We start from the raw sequence: 17833 nt of genomic DNA on the forward strand, positions 1-17833 counted from the left end.
GCGAGTCTTGTTTTCTTGGAAAAATGACAAAGTCACCCTTCACTGGTACTTGTGCTAGGGGTGAAGGTTTGTTGGACCTCATACACACAGATGTGTGTGGACCCTTCAGAACCGCCACAAGGGATGCTAACCGTTTCTATGTGACTTTTACTGATGATTACAGTAGATATGGTTATGTCTACTTAATCAAGCATAAGTCAGAAACCTTTGAAAAGTTCAAAGAGTTTAAACAGGAAGTGGAGAATCAGCTGGGCAGGAACATTAAGATGCTCCGATCCGATCCGATCGAGGAGGATAGTATCTTAGTACAAAGTTCCTTGACTATCTTAGGGAATATGGAATTGTTTCACAATTGACACCTACCAAAACACCACGGCTTAATGGTGTGGCTGAGAGGCGCAATCGAACCTTGTTAGACATGGTTCGTTCCATGATGAGTCGAGCTTCGTTACCAATCTCATTCTGGGGGTATGCCTTAGAGACTGACGCCCATATCCTTAATCTAGTCCCTACCAAGAAGGTTGCCAAAACACCTCACGAGATGTGGACTGGGAAAGTTCCCAATTTAGATCGCATCAAGATTTAGGGTTGCGAGGCTTTCGTGAGACGTGAGACTCAGGAAAAGCTCGAACCTCGTAGTGAGCGGTGTATTTTCATCGGCTACCCACAAAATTCTTTTGGTTACCTCTTCTACAGACCCAGTGAGAATGTGGTCTTTGTGGCAAGGAGAGGGGTCTTTTGTGAGAGAGAATTCATAAGCCAAGGAAACAGTGGGAGGCAAATTGATCTTGAAGAAATTCAAGAGTCAAGCAGTGAAGGAACCTCAAACCCTAGCAATCAACTTGAGGAGGAAACTCCTATTGATGAGTCTGTACCTCTGAGGCGTTCCATAGGAGTTAGGAATCCACCTGAGCATTACTATGGTTTTCATTTTACTGCGGAAGGTGATGAATTTATCAGTGATAGGACACTGGTAAATTTGGATGAGCCTAACAACTTTAAGGAAGCCATGGCAGGCCCTGAGTCCGCCAAATGGAAAGAGGCCATGGACAGCGAGATTCAGTCCATGTATGACAATCAAGTTTGGAACTTGGTTGACAATGTACCGGGTCGTAAGACGGCCAGGTGCAAATGGATCTTCAAGAAGAAGACCGACATGGATGGGAATGTACACACTTATAAAGCGCGACTAGTTGCGAAGGGCTTTACTCAAACTCCGGGAGTTGACTATGATGAGACCTTCTCACCAGTAGTGAAGATTAAGTCTATTAGGGTTTTGCTAGACATAGCTGCATTTCATGATTATGAAATATGGCAAATGGATGTCAAAACCGATTTCCTTAATGGAAAGTTGGTTGAGGATGTTTACATGAGTCAGCCAGGTGGTTTTGTCGATGCAAAGCACCCTAATAGAGTGTGTAAGCTTGAGAAATCCTTCTATGGATTGAAACAAGCATCTCGCAGATGGAATCTTTGTTTCGATGAGAAAGTCAAAGAGTTTGGTTTTTCAAGGAGCGAAGATGAGTCCTGTGTATATGTTAAGGCTAGTGGGAGTATAGTTAGCTTTTTGGTATTGTATGTGGATGACATACTACTCATAGGAAATGACATCCCAACCTTGCAGGAGGTTAAATCCTGGCTTAGGAAGTGTTTCGCTATGAAGGATCTTGGAGAAGCTGGCTATATCCTAGGGATAAGGATATTGAGAGAAAGGAGTAAGAGACTAATTGGACTTAGTCAAAGTACCTACTTGGATAAGATGCTGAAAAGGTTCAGCATGCAGGATTCCAAGAAAGGTGACTTACCGATCCAGACTAACGCCAAACTGAGTAAGACTCAGAGCCCGAGTACAGAGGCCGAGATAGATGAGATGAGTCGAGTACCGTATGCTTCTGCTGTAGGCTCGATCATGTATGCTATGACTTGTGCTCGTACTGATGTGGCATTTGCTTTGAGCATGGTCAGCAGATATCAAGGGAATCCGGGCAAGGCTCACTGGACTGAGTGAAGAATATTTTCAAGTACCTACGAAGGACTAGGGACTGGGTCCTTACCCTTGGTGGGAGTGATGACTTGAGAGTAGTGGGGTATAGTAATGCTGGCTTCCAGGTTGATAGGGATAATTTACGCTCTCAGTCGGGCTGGGTCTTTACCCTAAATGGAGGAGCAATTACTTGGAAAAAGTTCCAAGCAGGAAACAGTGGCTAATTCAACTTGCGAATCAGAGTACATAGCGGCAAGCGAGGCGGCAAAGGAGGCTATATAGCTAAAGAACTTCATTGCAGATCTTGGAGTTGTACCAGCTATTAAGGAGCCTATGGAGATTTTCTGTGACAACGAGGGTGCAGTTGCCTTAGCTAAGGAACCAAGGGATCACGGCAGATCCAGGCACATCGACATAAAATACCACTTCATTAGACATCGGATAGAAGAAGGACTCCTCGTGGTGAGGAGGGTATCATCGGATGAGAACCCAACAGATCCCCTCACGAAGGGACTGTGTAGGGTTAAGCATTTGAAGCATGCGAGGTGCATCGGGCTGAAGGATGATATTAGTTTTATAGATTAGATAGCTATTTCTGGAACTTGTAAAATGTAAATTGACATTTGATGATTAAATAAAAGTTGTTGTTTATTTATAAGTAAGGTGTTGTTGTCTTGTGTCAATTATTTACTATTGTTTCAATTTTGCATGTTTTGACTTCCATAATAATTACTTTATTCAAACTCTCCACAGTCAGTCATATGTTGGAAGTAGATATGAATCAAGACTGTCATGAATTGGGCTTGTAGATGTCTAAGATGTTAGACATAGCAAATGGTTGCTACAACATTCATGAGTGCTCATAAGTACTGAGTATTGGATTCAACCCACACTCACTTGTATCACTTCATGGAATTTATATCGAGTGATCGTGAGACGGTAATATCTTATAAGTCTTCAAACCAAGATATATGAGTTGTTGATTATGAGTTGGTTGTGCATTGATTGTACGAAAACACATCGGTAACTCGATGTCATAAAACGTGCTTTTGTGTATGATTCAACAAGTGGTTAGTACAAGCATATGAGTCGAAGTTTATCTGTTCCTTTTAGTCCTTGGAGGATTAAAAGCGATATCTGGTCCCCATGATGATTTTGTTTTGACCTATGAACCGGCCCCGGTCAAAACCAAATTGATGTGTTCAGTTTAGTTCTATGTCAAACAAATCGGAAATTTGGAAACAAACTGTTAGACAATAAGTACGACATTGTTCCATGTATTTTTCCGACTGATATCTAGAACAGAGGATTATATGATCACTTATCTTAAATGGCACATCATCATCTTAGTTCCGCGAGACTTTGAAAGAGCTACGATTGCTGGTCGGTTCCTGAAGTCATACTTGCAACTATAGTTATTAGACTTATTGTTGGGGTACAAAGTTTTACATGAATGACTTTGTAATGTTTGACTTTTGTAGACCCACTTGCATGTGGTGCATTAGCCTTTTGTCACGAGATAGAGAGTGAGAGAGAGACATGTAAACACCTCTATATAAGGTGGGTTTATTCCACTTGTAGAGGTGTGCTTGAGAGATGTAAAAGTTGAGTGTGTAAGTGTGTGTTATTTATGTAGACTAGATCTAGATCCCTTTTTGTAACACAATACATAATCAATACATCTCTTGAACACCCAAATCACCATGTTCATTGTGCAATCTTTAATTCCGCATGCCAAACCATGTTCTTATGTCACTACAATTGGTATCAGAGCGGGTCTTCAAGATCAACGTGATTTTTGAAGAACGATTCTCGGTTTGGCAACATTTGTCACAATTGGAGCAATTTTGGTGAGTCTCTCTCTCTCTGATATCTCTCAATTTCTTTGAATTCGTGCATTGCGTTTTTGATTTGTGATCGTTTTGTTTCGTTGGATCTAATACGTTTCAAACCCCATTGATGATCCAATACATTTTTTCTTAGATCAAAGCCCAAATCTCAACACAATTTGTAATCCTTTTATTGTTAATTTCGAGTCCAAACAAAATTGATCCAAATTTCTTATCTGTTACAATTCACGAAAAATTGAGCCCAAAATGATAATTGTTTACTGTTCATTCGATTAAAGCTGAGCCCAAATCCTATCTAATTGTTCTTGTTCTTTCTCGGACCGATTCACGAATATTTTTACACTTTCAATCATCAATGTGATACTGTTCATAATCGGCCCATTCATATGCATTTTAATCCAATATCTATTAAACGAGCCCAAAGATTCATCCAAATCATATATACGATTCGATTATTCAGTGTTCTCCATCATGTGCATAAAAGAGTTGTACTCTGTTGATTTTCTTGATTCTCGGTCTAAACATCGAGTTCTTGAGTTCTGCTTTTGATTCAACGATTGTGTTAATCGTCTTGAATTTACTTGTGATTGTAAACATGTGAATCGGTTTTGTTTCATGTGTTTCAAAATCGATAATGATCAAAATATGACTAAGAAATCGATTTTGTTCAAACCGTGAAGTCGACAATTGAGTATTTGAGGTTGATAAAATTGTTCAAGAAATCTTAAATGTTTGTGAAGAACATTGATAGAATGGATGTTTGAACACTTTTTGATCTGAAATTTGACATTAGAGTCTTTGATTTCGTGTTTAGTGAGCTTTGACTTTGAAAAGTCAAACTGAGAAAAAGTCAAGGTCGATGTTCAAGTGATGATTCTGTGAATTAAAGGCTGAAATCGGTTGTTACAAGTTGAATATGGGATATGGATATCGAAATCGAACTTAAATTTGAGTTTAATTTCGAATTTGGATGTGTCGTGTTCTTGATGACGAACTCTGTAAGTTGATTGGAGTCGATGGTTGGAAGTTCGCTTTTGGAATCAATGGGTTGATTTTTTTTGATTTCGAATGTTGATGGTTGATGTCGTTTTCGAATAGTGATGTACTGGAAATCGACAATTTGGTGTTGATACTGAGAAATCAATTTCGAATACATAATGGATTTTGGAGTCAATGTTCGAAAAGTGTAAGTTGGACTGAAAAAGCGAATCCAGTGGGTTATCAATAGTCGACTGCTTTGGGTTAAAATCGATTGTAACTAATTTCAAAGATTGGAAAATGTTTGATGTCTAGTCGCTGTTGAAGAAAAGCGAAGATTTTTGATTTGGAGTCGACATCAACAAAGTCGAATGGAATTTGTAAGGATGAACAGACGAAGTCACTTTCATATCCATGGATGATTTCGTTTTGGACTGAGAAGTTAATGTCGATGAATTTGGAATCGATGGTTTGGGAATGAACAAGGAATGCTTGATTTGGAGTCAGGAGGTCGAAATTTTTTTAAGTCGATGATTTTGGAACAAGCTTGCTAACGAAAATCTGTTGTAGCAAAATGTCGATTCAGAGAATGAATGATTAAGAGGTTACTGTTCACTGTTAAGCGTTCGACACGCTTCGATTTCGTTAATCAGTGTCAAAAAGTTTCGTTAGTTTGGAGATGAGGATTTCTAACGAAGTGATGAAGAACAGAAATTCGTTAATGCTGTGCAATGTAGTTTCATATGAAGACGAGAGAGAAAATGGGCTGAAGGGGAGAGAAAAAGTTTCGTACGAAGAGGAGAGAGAAAGGAAAAAGTTTCGTGAGTTTCGTTTGCCTGATTTCGTTAAAACAAAATTGGGGAAGGATTTGACAAAAGTTACGAAAATGGCCCCTGAAATTTCAATAGTTTAACATATTTTTCAAGGCTTCGTATGAACAGGACAAAACTTCGTTAGTTTTGTAAAGAAAAAGCAGAATTTTCGAAAATTACCCCTGAACTTACGAAAGATTGACAGTTTTTAAAACTCTTCGTATGTTTGGAGCAAAAAGGGCAGAATTGTCGAAAATAGTCTCTGAGGTTTCGAACATTTGGCGGTTCATACCCATTTTCGAAAAATGACTGTTTTTGCTGAGAATTTGAAGGAAATGCATTTCAGGCCCCTGCAGTTTATGCAAATTGACGCTTTCTACCCAACTTTGGTTAAGGGGGAGAGTTTTGCATATTTGGCTATTTTGGGCGCACCGGGTCACTGCAGAATTTTGATATTGGCAATTTCTACCCAATTTTGAGAAATTTTGTCAAAGGTGGTCCGTTAACGAAGATAAAAATTCAATATTTTTTGGATTTTCCGGATTGAAGCACAAAGTTTATGCCACATGTTAAGGGGGAGTTTTGACACGAAAAATTCCGAATAGAGCACGTTCTCTTTCCTTGAAGGTTTTATAATCAAATTTCGATTATAAAAAGGGGGAGAAATTTATATGGAAATTCGAACTTGAATTTTTCATATTACGCGGATTTGACGACCGAAGTGATCTTGAATTTTTGAAGCTTACGAAATGATGCAATTGGAATTTCGGAAGTGATTTATTTTCGAAATGGGTTTGGTTTTATTGAAGATTTTTGGGGTGTGTTTTTATGCTCAACTTTTGGTGATCAATTTGGAGTTTGAGAAGCTCGTGATCAAATTGAAGAATCATGGAAGAATTGAAGATTGAAGTTCGTTTCGACATGTGTCACCCTTGAGGCTCGGATCGCGTAGTTGCTCGATTTTGGAAGATTTGAAGTGGGTCATTCATTCCTAACTTTGAGGGGGAGAATGTTGGGGTACAAAGTTTTTCATGAATGACATTGTAATGTTTGACTTTTGTAGACCCACTTGCATGTGGTGCATTAGCCTTTTTTCATGAGATAGAGAGTGAGAGAGAGACATGTAAACACCTCTATATAAGGTGGGTTTATTCCACTTGTAGAGGTGTGCTTGAGAGATGTAAAAGTTGAGTGTGTAAGTGTGTGTTATTTATGTAGACTAGATCTAGATCCCTTTTTGTAACACAATACATAATCAATACATCTCTTGAACACCCAAATCACCATGTTCATTGTGCAATCTTTAATTCCGCATAACAAACCATGTTCTTATGTCACTACACTTATCCAAGTGGGAGACTGTTGGATAAGGTGTATAAGTCCATAACTATATTTGGTATGTACTTGACTCGGTTTGGCATGGTCCATTTGGGTTGCTCGGCATCTAAACAATTGGATAAACAAAATGAGAAAAAGGACACTTATGATTTGTTAATATATTCTAATATATTAATATGAAATCATATTATTTAATTAGTATTGATCAAGAATTAATTTTGTGATCAAAAGAGACTAATTAAATATATGGGGATTGATTTGTAAATCATTCATTCTTATGTAGTAGGCTTATGGTTCATGATTCACTAGATTGGGCTAGGACCCATTGGGTGCTCCATGGATGCTCCATAGAGGTTATAACCCATGGATCATGGGGGAAATGAAAAGCCATGCACATTAGGGTTTACATGGTCTAACCCTACATCTGACACACCATATAAGCAACCTCATATGGAGAAAAATTGGTCACTATTACAAGACAAGGAGGGCTAGCCGATTTTTGTGATCAAAGTGTTCTTCTCTCAAGTTATTCCAAGAGTTGTGGTGTTGTGTGAAACATTTGAGGCATCACATTTGGGGTGCTAGGCTCACAAGGTCTTAAGGAATCCAAGCTACAAGAAAGGTATGTCATTCTACTAGTTTTTTTATATTAGAAGTACCCCATGCTATGCTAGTTAGGATGAGAACCTTGGAAAATCAAATTTGCATGAATATTAGAGAAAACATAGATCCAAGGTTTCTAGGGTTGCATGTACACCATAGGAGTGTTAGAATGCTCAAAACCCATCAACACCATCTCCATCTCGGAGATCTGGTTCATAATCTCTACTAGCTTTGGGCTTCCCGAAAGACTTGGTGGCTTGGTACCTAAGAAGTCCTTATACTTACACTCATTCTTGTTAATCCCTCTTTCCGGATCGTTACTCCCTACCACTCATGGTTCAACTTAACTCACAGTTTGGTTGTAATTCCCTTCCTCCGAATGTTCCTCATCCAACTCACGTTGCACAATGGGTGCAGTAGGTACTCTTCCATTGTCCCGAAGTAGACTCCTTGTATCTTCCATTTGTCGGTCAAAATTTGTTTGTATCATCGCCATTGTGATATGTTCGGGTGAAGATGCGATGAGTGGTGCACGACCCATCGGTCGTACATGCTATTAGTTTCCATTGTTGTTTCCTAATCCACTTCTTGTCCTCACTATGTCATTCTATACACCAAAGTAGTCTTTAGTATGCCGAGACGAAAATATAGATAGGAAAGGGTTAGACGCGTAATCCTCCTTATTACTCGAAAATGTTATATTGTAGTTCTAATATCGTAATTAAACGTTTAGAAACCTGAACACATAAAATTTCATATTTCTAGGTCGACAACAAACCTTAAATCTAATTAAAAAATAGCAATTCAGGAAACCTAAGGCATGGTACAAATCTATTAGCACATAAAAGAAAATTAGGCATCTTATCCTATAGTAAGCTATTCCTTGTGTCAGTTCGGTTGTACTACCTAAAATATAATAGACCTACTCCTCACGATCATCACTTAGCAGTCTAAGCTGAAGTCTAGCAATCCTACAAATTTCTACTTCGCTTAAACTAATGTTTTGATACCAACTGTGACTTCCTTAATTTCCACGACCATTTTAAAAATTTTATTTATGCTTATTTTAAAACAGAGTATTTCTTTTGTTGTGAATTTGGTCCCAAAAATATTATTTCAATGTGAGATAATATTAACATTAAACATTTCTTAAGAAACGTTAGATATTAATATCTTTTCAAAACTTGGGATGTCATAATTGATACAAAACATAAGCATAAATATATCTTACATTAATTTATACTAATGATCTACATCTCCTTTAATCTCTTAGTGTAATGTATATTCGCATCGACACGTGTGATACAAATAAACAGAGTGGTTCAAGTTGGGAAACCTGGTGAGATAAATAGGGTTTTTAACCCATAATAATATAGTTAATTTGTTTATTCACATATTTCATGTCAAACAATTAACCCGATTATCCCCATTTTCTTTATTTATTCTTCCCTGAGGATTTATCCTAAGGGTTATCTCCTATGTCGTATTTACTTATCGCCGCCTACATCGCATTTCCTTATATGTTTGTTGATAAGGACTTTTCCTAAGGATCATTGCCTACATCGCATAAAAAATAATGTTTTGGGGATTACTCTCCCAATACGTGTCCAATAAGGGTTAGCGTATCTTCCCATGAATATGTAATTACTACATCGCCTGAACTCGTAATTCATCACCTACATGTTAGGATCCTGCTGGTATTTCCACATGACTTATTTTAGATTAGTCAATGGTCTCCATGTATACTCTGGTAGATAACTACATCACAACATCTCAAGTCAAGGTCAGGGTATCTCCTAGTCATCTCCTATTTATCATCACCTATTTATCATCATCTATCTACCATCGCCTAACTATCATCTCCTATCTACTATCACCTATTACTACCCAATACATATTTATAAGTGTATAATACTTATATGATTAAATCAGTTAAACAGCATCTCATAATATCTTATCTAACACATAATATTGTTATCACAAATAATAAGTACATAAGCATGTAATTATCTCGCTACTTCATATCTATGTGTAACATGAAGGTAACTATGCACTCACCTAATGAAAATGGGTGAGAGCCGATTTTAGCAACGCTGCGCTTCGAACTTTGAAGAGGCCTAGATGCATAAAGTACTAATCCTCAGTTTAGTTTCATAATCCTGGTGACCATAATAATTATAGTCAAGATTCCTCACTAATCCCAATGTCTACACCAATATCTATCAAGTAAGGATCGACAAGACAGGATAATTGTGAGGCATGACTATTTCGGCATATATCCTTTTTGAAATCCAACAACCAAACCAACGTGGCCATCCTAGAACCTCTTCTGTAAGTAGATCAATCAGTATTATGACTTGGTATCACTGATAAATCTTATTTATAGGTTCATAATAATGACTTATAACTATAAATATAAGTTAGACCAAAAGCAAAAGAGTGTATCTTAATTTACATAGGTTTTTGCGAAAAAACAGGAAATTGCATTAGTAGAACTCTAACCTGCCGGCTACCAAATGTCGTGCTCTTAAGGACTTCCTAGGCTCGCCAAATACTTAAAACTAAGGGTAAATAGGCTCAAGATTGAGAGAAACTTGAGAGAAGTGAATTGAATTGGTGTGGAAATCAAATGAGCTTCAAATGCTTTTTATAGGTTATCCAGGAGCCTCTCACTTCGTGAGACATGACCACACGTCGTGACACATGCTTGTCACGTCGTGGCCTAGCATAGGCAGAAAGTAAAATCGTAGGTAAAATTTCAATCTTCAAAAATTTTAAACTTTCGCATACGAGCTCCGTTTTTGACGTTCTTTATATCCACATGTAGCTATTGATGAGATCTACAACTTTCAATTTAGAGTCTGTCGGCTAATTGTGAATTTATTTTTAAAGTTATATTTTTAACAGGCTTAGACTGTTAAAGTCCGTATAAAAATCATGACTTTCTCATACGATATTCGTTCTCAACTGTCTTTATATCGACGTATAGGTATGGATGAAATCTTCAACTCCCATTTATATTAATTTTGCTAACAATCGGCCGATTTTAATTTTGGTTTCTGAGTCGTATACTGCTACGCTGAAACTTCGAGAAATCATAGCTTCCTCTTACAAAGTCAAATTTAGACGTTCTTTATATGCATGCTCTCGGTTTAACAACTACTACGACTTTTATTTAGATCACTAAGGCTAAAAAGTAATTTATCAAAAATTCAATTTTTTACGATACGTAGAGTCGTGTAAGTTTAATCGTGACACTTCAAAGAAGCATAACTTCTTCATTCAAAGTCAGATTTTAGCGTTCTTTATATGTACAGAATCCTTGTCACATATATTATAACTTTTGTTAAGATTATTTTTCATAAATAATCTTCTATCAAAAAGTCATTTTTAACGCTTATTATCTCTAAATTGACTTGCCCAAATTTACGGGCGTTACAATTGTCTCCCCCTTCGGATGATTACGTCCCGGAATCATCAAAAAATAGGGATTGTATAATAACTTCACACGTTAACTTTCCATCCTAGGTGATAACCATAACTCTCATGTCTTTTCTAACAAGTTTTTAAATATTACACTTCTTGACGATTGATGGTGATGTACCTACTCTTCCTTCTAAATTTGATCTCCATTAGAGGCTCCTGCTCTTTCTTAACCTAAATTAAGGTCCTTACTTCGACTACCATAACAGACCGATGGGTCATGTTCTAATGACCTCTCATCGTATGATACAAAGGTTAGACTCTGGTCTCTTTGAGTTAGACTCTTGCATGAAAGATATCCCCCTTCATGTTCTAATGTGATTTAATCACATTCTATCATGTAGCACTCCTAGTTACAGGTTGCTTGATTTTAACGGCGAACGTGATACCTCTACTGATCGCTTCGATTTATCTTTTCCTTTGCTCATTTAACTAAAGTTGGACATTATGTTGAACTAACTTCGTAGATTAGTCGGACTCGATTTGATATGATTACTAAGGTCAGAATAATATTTATCTTCGTATGTGTTTCCGGTAATATAAGCCTGTACTACATTTCACACCTACTCATACTCGTCCCAAGTATTGTCTTGTAGTCCACTAAGTCACCATTCAAGAAGATGAGGCAACAACTTAACACATTGAGCCATTTAACATAATTAGAGATTATACTACTTCTTGTAAACGATTACAAGATTTATTTAAAATACATTCCTATTACATCAGGACGCACACCCTAATACTACTCATTTTCTTCTTTATATCCCATACTCGAATAAGCCATCCTCTATTCTCGACCTATTGCTGTCTCATCAAGGATCATATGATATGCCCTTGCCTTCGGCTTTGGCAACACATTTTGCCTCGCTGCTTTGTTTTTCTTTGGGAAATTTTTCCAAATATTCCACCCTCTCCACATTCGTAATACTCTTTGTTATCGAATGTACAGTATTTGGAATATTAAACTATCATCCCACACTTATAACAAGTCACTTCTCCATCGCATCTTCCGAAGTGCGTCTTCTTGCACTTCTCACGCCATTAGGCTTCGCTGCTAGCCCCAGACTTCTTGTTGTCCGGTTCATACTTCGTGACTCTTGACTTCTTATCGAATCTTAGAGATCCCTCCAGCTTCCTCTTCTCTTTGGTATCCGTTCTTTCCATACCCTTCTCCAGAAGTTGGGTCAACACATTCTACGCTGCTCTGACGGCTGTCTTTAAAGAAGTTGCCATTTTCACCGTTAGGCCAAAGTGTACCGGTAACCCGTTAGCAAACCTCTCTCTATCATGGAGAGTTTAGTAGGCACGAAGTAGGGAAATAACTTCATCTTCTCGGTGAATGCGAAGGCATACTCATCAACGCTCATCTTCCCCTTCTTCAGGTTTTGAAACTCGTTGTTCATGTCTATCAGGTCTACTTTCGAGCAGTACTGCATCCTCAACTGCTCTAGAAACGCTTCCCAAGACATCTTCATGGCTTCTTCTTATGGCATTGTATCTACCAACAACTTCCACCAACTTAAAACCCTGGTCTTCAGTTTTCTGATTACAAAGACAGTTTTCTACTTGTTGTTGCAGTTGCAGCTCTCAAATACCATCTCCATCTCGGAGATCTGGTCCATAATCTCTCTAGCTTTGGGCTTCCCAAAAGACTTGGTGGCTTGACACCTAAGAATTCCTTATACTTACACCTAGCCTTGTCAATCCCTCTTTCCGAATCGTTACTCCTTACCACTCAGGGTTCAACTTGACTCACAGTTTGGCTGTAATTCCCTTCCTCCAAATGTTCCTCCTCCAACTCACGTTGCATAATGGGTGCAGTAGGTTTTCTTCCATTGTCCCGGAGTAGACACCTTGTCTCTTCCATTTGTCGGTCTAACATTGCTTGTATCATTGTCATTGTGATAGGTTCGGGTGCAGGGGCGATGACTGGTGCACGACCCATCGCTCGTATAGGTTGTTGGTTTCCATTGTTGTTTCCCAATCCGCTTCTTGTCCTAACCATCTCATTCTATACACCAAAGTGGCATTTAGTGTGTTGAGACAAAAATATAGATATGAAAGTTTTAGACGCGTAATCCTCCTTATTACTCGGAAAAGTTATATGTCAGTTCTAATACCATAATTAAACATTTATAAACCCAAACACATAAAATTTCCTATTTCTAGGTCGGCAACTGACCTTAAATCTAATTAAGAAATAACAATTTAGGCAACCTAAAGGGTGCTACAAATCTTTTAGCACATAAAAGCAAATTAGGCATCTTATCCTAAAGTAAGCTAGTTCTTGTGTCAATTCTGGTGTACTACCTAAAATATAATAGACACACTACTCACGATCATCTCTTAGCATTCTATTTTAAGTCTAGAAATCCTACATATCCTACTTCGTTTAAACTAATGCTCTGATACCAATTATGACATCCCCAATTTTCACAACCATTTTAAAATTTTTATTTATGCTTATGTTAAAATAGAGTATTTGTTTTGTTGTTGAATTGGTCCCAAAATATTATTTCAATGTGAGATAATATTAACATTAATCATTTCCGAAGAAACATTCGATATTCATATGTTTTCAAAACTTGGGATGTCATAACCGATACAAAACATAAGCATAAACAAATCCTACATAAATTTATACTAATGATCTATATCTCCTTTAATCTCTCAGTGTAATTTATCTTCGCATCGATACTTGTGATACAAATAAAATGAGTGGGTCAAGTTGGGAACCTTGTGAGATATATAGGGTTTTCAACCGACAATAATATAGTTAATTTGTTTATTCACATATTTCATGTCAAACAATTAACCCGATTATCCTGATTTTCTTTATTTATTCTTCCCTAAGGATTTATCCTAAGGGTCATCTCCTACGTCCTATATACATATAATCACCTACATCGCATTTCCTTATATGTTTGTTGCTAAGGACATTTCCAAAGGATCATCGCCTACATCGCATAAACAGTACTGTTTTGGGGATTACTTCCCAATACATCTATAGTAATGGTTAGAGTATCATCGCATGAATACATAGTTACTACATCGCCTGAAACTCGTAATTCATCACCTACAGGTTATGAGCCTGCCGATGTTTCCACATGACTTGTTTTAGATTAGTCAGTAATCACCATCTATACTCTGGTAGATGACTATATCGCAACATCGCAAGTCAAGTTCAGGTCATCTCCTATTTATCATCACATGTCAACCATCACCTATCTATCATCTCCTATGTACCATTACTTATTACTACCTAATACATATTTATAAGTGTATAATACTTATATAATTAAATCAGTTAAACATAATCTCATAATATCTTATCCAACACATAATATTCTCAGCACAGATAATAAGCACATAAGCTTGTAATTATCTTGATACTTCATATCTATGTGTAACATGAATGTAACTATCCACTCACCTGATGAAAATGGGTGACAGCCGATTTTGGCAATGCTGCGCTTCGAACTTTAAAGAGGCCTAGATGCATAAAGTACTAATACTCAGTTTGGTTTCATAATCCTGGTGACCATAATAATTATAGTCAAGATTCCTCACTAATCCCAATGTCTACACCAATATCTATCAAGTAAGGATCGACAAGGATGGGTAGTTGTGAGGCATGACTATTTCGACATATATCCTTTTTGAAATCCAATAACCAAGCCAACATGACCATCCTAGAACCTCTTCCGTAAATAGATCAATCAGTATTATGACTTGGTATCACTGATAAATCTTATTTATAGGTTCATAATAATGACTTATGACTATAAATATAAGTTACACCGAAAGCTTTTAGTGTGGCTTAACTTACATATGTTTTAGAGAAAAACCAGGAAATTGCACTGGTAGGACTCCGACCTGCCGGCTACCAAATGTCGGGCTCTTAAGGGCCTCCGAGCCTCGCCAAATACTTAAAACAAAGGGGAAATAGGCTCAAGATTGAGAGAAGTGAATTGAATTGGTGTGGAAATCAAATGAGCTTCTAATGCTATTTAAAGGTTTTCCAGGAGCCTCTCACGTCTTGAGACACGCCTCTCACTTCGTGAGACATGACCTCACGTCGTGACACATGCTTGTCACATCGTGGCCTAGCATAGGTAGCAAGCAAAAACGTAGGTAAAATTTCAATCTTCAAAAATTTAAAACTTTCACATACGAGCTCCGTTTTTGACGTTCTTTATATCCACGTGTAGCTATCGAAGAGATCTACAACTTTCGTTTAGCTGATGTTTGTTTTTTCTGAGACAAAATGTCTGTAGTCTACAGACCACATCTGTAGAGCTCTTCAATAGAAGAGGTGAACTAAACGTCTGCAGTCTGAAAAAAGAAGACTGTTTGTTTTTTTAACATCTGCAGGTTACTAAAATAAACTAAAATCTAAATAAACTGGTTTTTTTTAACTTCAAGGTGATTTTTTAATACTTTTATGACTTTGTTATAAATAATTAAAAAATCTAGATCAACTTTTATGTATTATTGTATAAAAAGTGAAAATACAATGGTACGAATTAACAATACTATAAATATTTTCTCAAGAAAAACATACCATAAATATTTTCTCAAGAAATTGACGATACTATATTAAATAATGCTTTATAAAATTTGGCACAAAAAATATAACAATATATTTTGATTTTTTTTGTTCATATTTATATAAACAATTTCAACGACCATTATTATAATAAATATTTATTTATAAATTTGTCAAAAATATCATGTTTGTGTCGTCAAACCTTTTTTTAAGTATTATAACTTTTTTTTTTCAAATTGTTTATCATTAATAAAGTTGGAATAAATATAAATTAAAAATAAAACTAAGAAAATAAAAATATATGTGTTTTTTAGGCTAGAAGATGTCTGAAGATGTTAGAAGACTTTAGTCCACATCTGCGCCAAGAAGAGGGCGCACAAACATTTTTAGGTATGCAGTTTTCAAAAAAAAAAAACAAACAGTCTGCGAAGATTATTGTCTGCGCGTGGTCTGTACGACACAGATAGAAAAAGCCAAGAAGCTCTACAGACAAAAAACAAACAACACCTTAGAGTCCGTTGGCTAATTTTGAAAATGTTTTTGAAGTTATATTTTTAACAGGCTTAGACTGTTAAAGTCCATATAAAAATCATCACTTTCTTATATGATATTTGTTTGTCAAGTGTCTTTATATCGACAGATATGTATGGATGAGATCTTTAACTCCCATTTATATTGTTACCGATTTCAATTTCAGTTTCTGAGTCGTATAATGCTATACTGAAACTTCGAGAAATCATAACTTCATCTCACGAAGTCAAATTTCGACGTTTTTTATATGCGCGCTCTCGGTTTAATGAATATTACGACTTTTGTTTAGATCACTAAGGCTAAAAAGTTATTTATCAAAAATTCACGTTTTAAGATACGCAGAGTCGTGCCGGTTTAATCGTGAAACTTCGAAGAAGCATAACTTCTTCGTTCGAACTCGAATTTTAGCATTCTTTATATGTACGAAATCATTGTCTCATATATTATAACTTTTGTTAAGATTAGTTTTCCTAAGTAATCTTCTATCAAAATGTCATTTTAACGCTTATTATCTTTAAATCGACTAGCCCAAATTTTCGGGCGTTACAATATATTTTCTAGTTTTATTAATGTTACTTTTTATTTAAACGTTGTAAGCTTTTACTGTAATTTTGGTGGAATTAACTTATAAAAATTATACATTCTTACTATCAAAATCATTATTTAATATTTTGTAAAATTAATCTTAACTGATTTAAATTATTTTGTATTCCTAATTTATATATACATTATAAATTTTTATGGTGGAATTAACTTATAAAATTTATACATTCTTACTATCAACATCATTATTTAATATTTTGTAAAATTAATCTTAATTGATTTACATTATTCTGTATTCCTAATTTATATAGACATTATAAATTTTTATGATAATTATTGTGATTTTCACTTACATATTTTATACATTTTTACTATCAATACCATGTAATATCTTTGTACTAAATAACGAGGTTATTATTAATCCTTATTTTCGTCTTCCTCCTCCATACATAATTGTTTCGATCGCAACTTTATTTTGATACTTTTGTGGTCCATTTTATATTTGTATAATCACTACCGTGTTATATGTAGACCGTTGATATATAAAAATCACATTCTACGTTTTTGGTCATTTACATAAATTTTTTTTATAATTTTCATTTTTATTAATTACAAACGAGTTTTCCACCGCAACGTGCGTGGTGACATAAATACTAGTTTAACAAATTATTATATATATATATATATATATATATATATATATATATATATGTGTGTTTCTTACAAATGAAAAAAGAACATAAAATAAGAAAATCAAAATATTTATCAAACTACAAATTCGAGTAATCTTATCATGTGAAACAGGAAACATATAACTATGAAACATTTTTTTCATATGTAATACAAAAAATAAACAAAAATGACTTGTAGAACATAAATAAGGAAGGGTCATTGCATGTTGGGACCATACTTATTCACAAATACACTTGATTAAAAATAAGACAAACAAATAAAGAAGACAAATATGGATTTACGATAATAAAATGAGTCTCATTGTGGTTCGTTTAAGAAAATTTTAATTTAATAATGCTTTGGTATTTTGGGAGTCTTTGATGGTGGGGGTGGTGATTTATAGTAATACGAATGCGGGAGTAAATATGATGGTAGGGGAGGAGACTTGTAAATGTATGGAGGTGGTGGAGATGATGATGGTGGTGGAGGT

The sequence above is a fragment of the Lactuca virosa genome, chromosome 2 (assembly GCF_052849685.1).
Source record: "Lactuca virosa cultivar CGN04683 chromosome 2, Lactuca_virosa_CGN04683_v6, whole genome shotgun sequence".
Classification (NCBI taxonomy): Eukaryota; Viridiplantae; Streptophyta; class Magnoliopsida; order Asterales; family Asteraceae; genus Lactuca; species Lactuca virosa.